Source organism: Ursus arctos, unplaced genomic scaffold (genome assembly GCF_023065955.2).
Source record: "Ursus arctos isolate Adak ecotype North America unplaced genomic scaffold, UrsArc2.0 scaffold_33, whole genome shotgun sequence".
NCBI lineage: Eukaryota > Metazoa > Chordata > Mammalia > Carnivora > Ursidae > Ursus > Ursus arctos.
Window position 1 is genome coordinate 20539847 of NW_026623019.1, and position 8104 is coordinate 20547950.

Sequence of the window (8104 nt, forward strand, 5' to 3'; positions counted from 1 at the left end):
CTGGCTGTCTCTATCTGTGTTAAATAAATAAATAAAATCTTTAAAAAAAAAAAAATGTCTCTTCTCATTTTAGTGAGTGTGAATTGGCTGCCTATTCTTCATAATGATCATTTTTTACCTTTGAACAAATTGTTAAATTTGTTATTGATCATGCATGAAAATAACTATCTGTCCTGACACCTGGAAAAATTTATCAGACTTTACTAGTTGATGCTGTTTTTGAAGGTAAAATAACATCCATTACTTAGAGCTGTATTAAACTATTTGCACCTCATCAAGAATTGTGTCAGATTCCTCTTTATACAGAAAATAGCATTTAGTTTCTTTTCTGCCAAAAGCACTGGGCTAGACAGTGGGGGAAATAGGAAAGCAAATTAGGCCTGGTTTCTGCCTCCAGGAATCTGACACTCTACAAGGAGCAATAGGTGAGACATGCACATACAGGGCTCTAATGTAAAGCAGCATGAAATTAGGGTCATGGAAAGAAGGACCAAGTACCCTGAGAATTCAGAGGAAGCCTCACTTCCAGCAGCTATGGTCAGGGAATGCTTTCACCACAGAGGAGGAGGCATCTGAGTTGGGCATTAAGCCACGAGTCAGATTTCAGAAGGCACAGATGGGGGGATGAGGCACTGCAAGCAGACGGAATGGCATGAGCAAGGACAGAAGTAGAAAAGTACAGGGAACAAACAGTGATCCAATTTGGCTGGACCATGGTGTACTACAGGGGGTGGTGGTGCTTGGGAGTAAAGGTAAGTTGAGGTTAAATTGTGAAGGGTTTTGAATGCATGGTAAAAGAGAATAAACTCTTTGGAGAGCAACTGAGGAAAAAGTGATCATCCTTATTAGAATGCATTTTAGAGCAACTGACCTAGCAGTGCAATGTGGAATAGAGGGGGAAAGAAGAAGGCAGGGGAGAAGTGGTTGATGTCTTCCATAGATGAGATGGCTAGTGGTCTTCCCAACAGACTGCAATGAACAGAGAAGTCTCAAAAGCAGGAGGGGTTTTTCTGTGTGCCATCTTTCACTCAGCCTATTTTTTTTCCCTTTCTAGCTACAGGAGTCAGGAAAGCTAAAATCCATGGAAGGGTTCATCAGTCCAAAATAGTAGATGTGACTTCTAGGGAAACTATGGCATCTGAAGGTCAGAGGTGAGTGCTGAAGTCAAGCGGCAGAGCTATAGTTCTAGAACCAGAAAAATAAAGACAAGCACAAATCAAGGCAGTCCAGAGCAATTTGAGGGTAGGAAGAGAGTCCTGTTGGATTGCCTAGAATGGAATTTTTTAATTTTGTGTTTTCTTCTTGATGACTAAAAAATTTGTGAAAGCATATTTTGAGCCATGTGGATAACCACCTTATTAATGAGTGCTTCTACTCTATTTTAGTGCCTATGCTTGCATTTTCCTATTGCACTGACACCAAGTAATTGACACTATTGTAATTTGCATGGGCTAATGCAGAGAAAGCAGAGGAGGAATTAATATAGAAACGACATACTGTGCCAGTTGAAGGCCACGTGAAATCCTGGTTAACTAAATGAACAATGAGTTCTTAATTGTTCAACTAAAGAAATGAGAAAATTTAGTCCATGGTACCAAAAGTAGACAAAACTAAATAAAGGTTCAAAGTCCACTGTAATCAGCAACTAAGTTTTCTTTTTCTTTCTTTTTTTTTTTTTCAGCATCTAAATTTTCTTAAATCAGTGTCAAATTTGGATTTCACTGGTTTGGTAATGTTTTTGATATTTAATTTGCAAATGCATTTTGATTTTATAATTATTTATCATCTATAACCATAATTATCTTATACCTAATTACATTTGCATGGATGTAAGTACCATTATCTTAAAACAATATCAGTTAATTCGGTGTGGGAAGAATGAGTGAATGTTTTTCATTAAAGTGGGCCTATATTGCTAATGTTGGAAAAACACGCATTTTGGCTTGTGTCCTGCTCTTATAGTAGAGGTATGGTTACTATTTGTTTAAATTGTCACAGGAAAGAGGACACTCATATTACTATTCTAAGAGTGAAATCTGCCCATTTTTCAACCTGTAAACTTCCAAATTAATATACACAATAAAAAAGTAGTACTTAGTACCTACTTGTGGCATTGAACTAGTTTATTTACTATGTGATTTAACCAAATAATCCTCCTTTCAAGGCTATAAAGTAAAGCAACCGAACCTAGATTTTTAAAAGGTCTATTATAGAAGAAATTCTCCAATAATTTTAAATTTTGCTTTTATTCCATCTTGATTCCAATAGCAGACAGTCAGAAAATACAAAATAATATATATCATTATGGTAGCTGAACAGGCAAATAAAATCAGCATACCAGTCAGCACTAGGATTATGTTATTTTTAGCATGGCCGCTATGAAGTGAGGTTTAGTGGGATTCTCTGTTACATTAATTGGCTACCAGTTCTGCTAAGTGTAATTAGCACCACTATTCATATCTCAGCCCATGTGTGAGTCTGGCAGTACTGCCAGCATAACACACCTGTTGTCCTAGCCCAGGGTATCAACTGAGCAACAACTGACTGATATCCTGAGTTATGTTAAATATATTTAGTAGTATTTCTGACATATTTTCAAAGCATGGAGATTTTTTCTCATTGCTAGTATCATGTAAAGAAATACGTAATTTCCCATGAGCTTCACAAAATGTTAGCTAAGTCATCTTTAAACTACCTCCATGAGATATTAATCCCATTATCTCTTTTGTATAGATTTGGGAACAAGGGTCAGGATGTCCAAAGCTTTAAGACTCTTTGGCTCATCACATTCTTAAAGTTTCCTCTGCAAATAAAACCCTCACAGGAAATGCTTCCAGCAAGTGGCAGACCATGCATGACAATTTAAAAATGAACAATTTTAGGGTTGGAAAAATTAATGGGAAGTATTAATGTTTATATGAAGATAAATATCTTAAATAAAACATGTTATTAAATGTACTTATCTAGCATAAATACAGAATCCAAGTCATAACAAATAAACACAAATTGCTGAATTAAAAACTGCAGGTTTCTATCCCATCTTTTGACTGCTAACAGTGCCCTCTCAATGTCTCGGCCAATTCCCATGTTCATATGCCTCGTCAACTGGTCTACAAGTAAAAGAGCCATCACATATTCAAGCCCTGATACCACATTTCTTCTTGTTTCTCAGAGCACTACATTTCCACTTAGATCTGTCCTCCCTTCTAGAAGCACACTCAAATCAATAGCCTTTCCAAATCTGTAATTTGTTTTATACTAAACAAATCCCAGCAGTTCCCTATCAATTCATGCATTCCTTTTATGCCAACTCTGCAAGATTCAGGAATATGCTTTTCTAATGGGGGCAGCTTATTTTCAACTGCAACCAACAAAATGCACCTAGAATCATGATGAATAGTCCTATAATCCACCAGCTTCCTATCCAATGTAAATTAAAGTACCTCAAGCCTCCCCACTGCTCCAAAATGTCCAAATGTCTTTTCCATCTACCTGCTTTAGTGCCAGAAACATTATCATTAGTCCTAACCTTTGGGATGAAGTATTACACCCTGAACACTCTTTTAAATTTAAAATTACAAAGGCAACACATTAATCTATTGATTACTAAGCAGACATGTGCAACAGAATCCTCTGGTGGAGTTTTTCAAAATGCACATACTGAGCCTCATCTTCCAGAGTATGTGGCTCAGTAGGTGAGGCCAGGAGTAATGGCATGTTGAGACAAAAGCATCCTAGGCCACTCCGATGTTCATCCCAGCTTTAGATACACTGAAGTAATCCCTCAGTAAGCATCCAAATACAATAGAATTTTTCTTTTTTAAGGGTCATGAAAGAAAAAGAAAAAGAATAGGTGGAGGATGACTTGGCAGTTAGGAAGGAAAAAAATAAGCCAGAACAGTTTGCTTTGGGGTGCGGCAGGGGGAAGCCCTAGGAATCCAGGGGACGGCATGAAGAAACTGGATCCTAGAAGTGAAAAGGATTGGGATAAGGAAATGAAAGAGAAGTTTCGAAACTACGTCCTAATTTGACATAGTTTAAACAGGACTCCAGTACTGAAATTTCCAGACTTAACCTCTTTATAACTGTGATAAACAGTTGGTGGTTCCTCAAAAAGTTAATCATTAAATTATCAAATGACACAGCAATTCTACTCCTAGACAGACACCCAAAAGAATTGAGAATGGGTGTTCAAATATTCGTAAACAAATGTTTATAGCAGCACAATCCATAGTAGCCAAAGGGTGGAAACAACCAAAACACCCATCAACCAATCAATGAATAAATAAATGTAGTATATCCATACAACACAGTATCATCCCGTCCTAAACAGGCATGGAGATACAAGCAAAACGTGGATGAACATTTTAAACATTTTGCTGAGTGAAAGAAGCCAGGTGCAAAAGGCCATACATTATATGATTCCATTTATTTTAAATATCCATTATAACCAAATCCACAGAGACAGAAATCAGGTATACTAACTGCAAAAGACTGGGGAGGGAGTTAGGGATGCATGGAATGGAAAGTGATGCTGATGTGTATGGGGTTTCCTTTTGGGGTGATAAACAAATTCTAGAACCAGACATTGGTCATGGCTGCACAACAGTGTAAATATACTTAATGCCACTGAAATTATGGTATGTATATTCTACCCTAATTTGTATTGAAGAATAACTGACATACAATGTTGTATTAGTTTCAGATATACAATATAGTGACTCAATATTTGTATACATTACAAAATGGTCCCCACGATCAGTCTAGTTACCATCTGTCACCATACAAAGTTGCTACAATATTACTGACCATATTAACCATGCTGTACGTTACATCCCTGTGCCTTATTTATTTCATACCCGGAATTTTGTACTTCTTAATTCCCTTTATCTATTTCATTCCTCCTCCTACCCTTCTACCCTATGGCAACCATCAGTTTGTTTTCTGTATTTATGAGTCTATTTTTGTTTTGTTTTGTTTGTTCATTTGCTTTTTAGATACCACATATAAGTGAAATCATACGGTATTTGTCTTTCTCTGTCTGACTTATTTCACTCAGCATAATAACACACCCCCAGGTCCATTCACAATTTTTTAAGTGCTTTATAACTATGCTATCTCTTATTCAAACTCTGCCCCTTCTCATAAGAACTCTGAAGAAATGTACTCACCAGTGAACTTCCTGTGGGCCTGGTGGTGCATCTGCAGCTCATGTCCTTCCTTCTATGTTGAATTCGCAGATAGTGCTGAACAGGTGTGAACAGGAAACACTGGCCAAACACAGCACCTCAGGTTACCCTGTGCCTGGATAAAGAGATGAGTAAAGGAAAGTGGTAAGAACATTTGAACAGTGTGGATCCCTAAATGTCACTGGAGTTTACATGACTAAACTTTGTTTACTCTCTGGAAACTTCATGGATTGGCAGGCAATGACGGCAGTATGCACCCTGCAATTTAAACTCAACCCAAAAGAAAGGAGGATTCCAAAGCAGATGAAATGCCACAGAAAATCTGCCTCTGAGCAGGTACCACCTATATCCTTACAGTGTCCCAGCAAAGATACAAAAGTGCCTGTTAACTCCATCATGCCACCTAACTCCGTCTTATTCCACATCTACAATGCAGAAAAATAAAAATAAAAATAAAAATAAAGAAGTTATTTCCTGGGGAATTCAGAGAATTCCCTAACTACCTAATTACTGGCCTCCAAAGTGTATTCAGCCGTGAGACTTGAACAGTAGAGAAAAATATGTTTCTCTAAGGGGAATTCCTCTTCTGATTATAGAAACAGTCCTTCAATTCATTTCTCTGTGGCTGCTTTCTATGGGTTTAGCAGCAGCCAGGTCTTCCATTCATAGTTCAACACAGCCGATTATCTCTGTTCTCTGTTTAAACAACTTAGATAAGCAGAATGCATTGCCTAAGTACACATGTGAGTGAACATAAAAGGAAACTTGAGTGTAGAACTCAAGTCCTGTAAATATATTTTAAGGGAGCGCTGAATGGAAGATCATTCAACAACATGTTTACAAAGATTGTTTTAAGGGGACAAGATTAATGGTGAGACATAGCTATTTTTCCTTTCCTTTTTTTATGTATTCCAGCTTTTCTGAATTTACTGAAGTTAGTATATATTTGCTATTTTTTGTTGTAAAAGAAAAAATACATATTATTTTAGCTTTATGTTAAGTAAAATACATGAAGAAAAAAGTACATGTATATGGAAGCTCAAGAAAATTGCTATTGTGACTGTTCTATTTTCTCATCTCTTTACCTGTCTTTAGCTGGTTTACATCTTTCTGGCTATTGCTTTCTCAATAGTAGCTCCTTAACTTTAGACATCTTTTGTATCTTTGATAATTACCAGACGTTTTCTGGAAGATGTTAAGGTCAATAAAGTAGTATGTAAGTCCAGAAAATGATAATCAGGAAATGGAACAGAGTCCAATGAAAGAAATCAAAAATATTCCTTTACAGAACTTTGTGTTGTAGTATAATATACATAGAGAAGAATGCATAAATCAAAAGTGTACATATCAGGGGCGCCTGGGTGGCTCAGTCTGTTAAGCGTCTGCCTTCGGCTCAGGTCATGATCCCAGGGTCCTGGGATAGAGCCCCACGTCAGGCTCCCTGCTCTGTGGAGGGCCTGCTTCTCCCTTTCCCTCTGCCTGCCGCTCCCCTGCTTATGCTCTCTCTCTCTCAAATGAATAAATAAAATCTTTAAAAAAAGGTGTACATATCATTCACAAAATGAACATCAGTGTAACTGCCACCCAAGTAATGAAACAGATTCTGACTAGCACCCAGAAGACCCCCACATGCTTTCTCCAAAACTTCTCTCCACCCTCCCCTCCAAGGTTAACCTTTTGATCTCCAGCACCACAGACCAGCTTTGCCTATTTTTAAACATTATATAAATGAATCATACAGTATATACACTTGTGTCTCTGGCTTCTTCCATGTAACATAATGTTTGTCAAGTCTATTTGTGTTGTATGTGTCAAGTTTCATTTTTATTGTTTTATAATATCCTATTATATAAATATACCACAATGTATTTATCTATCCTACTGTTGGTGGATATCTGGGTTGTTTACAGCTTGATGATATTACAAAAAAATGCCACAATGAACATATTTATGTTTTTTAGAAGACCATATTACGCACTTCTGTTAGGTGTATACTTGGGAAGTGAATTATTGGGTCATAGGATAATTGGATGTTCAGCCATAGGAGATATTGCCAAACAGTATTACAAAGTCATTATACTAATTTGCATTCCCACCAGCTCTGTAAGGTAAAGTTCTATTTGATCCACATTCCTACCAACTCTTGATATTTTCCAACTTTTTAATTTTAGCCATTCTATCTGGTATCAGTACTACATGTTATATCACTGTGATTTTAATTTGCATTTCTGTGATGAAATATAATAAGGCTATGAACCTCTCATATGTGTCCTAGCTATTTGACTTTCATCTTTTGTGAAATTCCTGTTCAAGTATTTTGCCCACTCTTCTATTGGGTTGTATGTATCTTTCCTTATTGATTTGTAGATATGTGGTATTTTTTGTTTTTTTCCCAATGTATTTCAGATTTAAGCTTTTTAACAGGATATTTACTACAAATGTATTCTCTTGTCCGGGTGAGTGCTTCTATCAGGGTGGGGAACAGATCATCTTAATGTATCATGGAAAGAGGTGATTAGAGCTGAAATATAGTCCCTGTGGCGGATGGTCTATTTTCAGGTCATTTATTTTTATGATTTGGCCCTTCAGGATCCCAAATGAAAGCCAGAGGTGACCACTAAGACCCTTTCTCCTTAGCAGGCCCTCAATTCCAATTATTTCATCCCAGCCTCATGAAAGTACTTAAATCTCTGTTCACCTTCTCAGCCTCTCCATTGTTCCTTACAAATTAGCAAATACCTCTAGGGGAAAAGTCATGTGGGACCATGTCCTCTCTGTAAGTCAAGTGGCTACAGGGAAAGATATGAGAAAACAGAACAGCAGTAACAGCAATTTCTAGGAGCTTCCATATACATGTACTTTTATTTAACATCAGGCCAAAAATAATATGCTGCTTTTAACTTTGTAATAGTATA

General features: G+C 37.0%; 1 long non-coding RNA gene across 1 annotated transcript; it reads left to right on the forward strand.

Moving 5' to 3' along the window:
• Window positions 1-646: 646 nt before the first annotated feature.
• On the forward strand, window positions 647-5342 carry LOC123002091 (uncharacterized). Its single transcript, XR_006411638.3, has 3 exons — window positions 647-752; window positions 1055-1151; window positions 5241-5342. It is a non-coding gene; the product is annotated as an uncharacterized LOC123002091 (long non-coding RNA).
• The last annotated feature ends 2762 nt before the right edge of the window (window positions 5343-8104 follow it).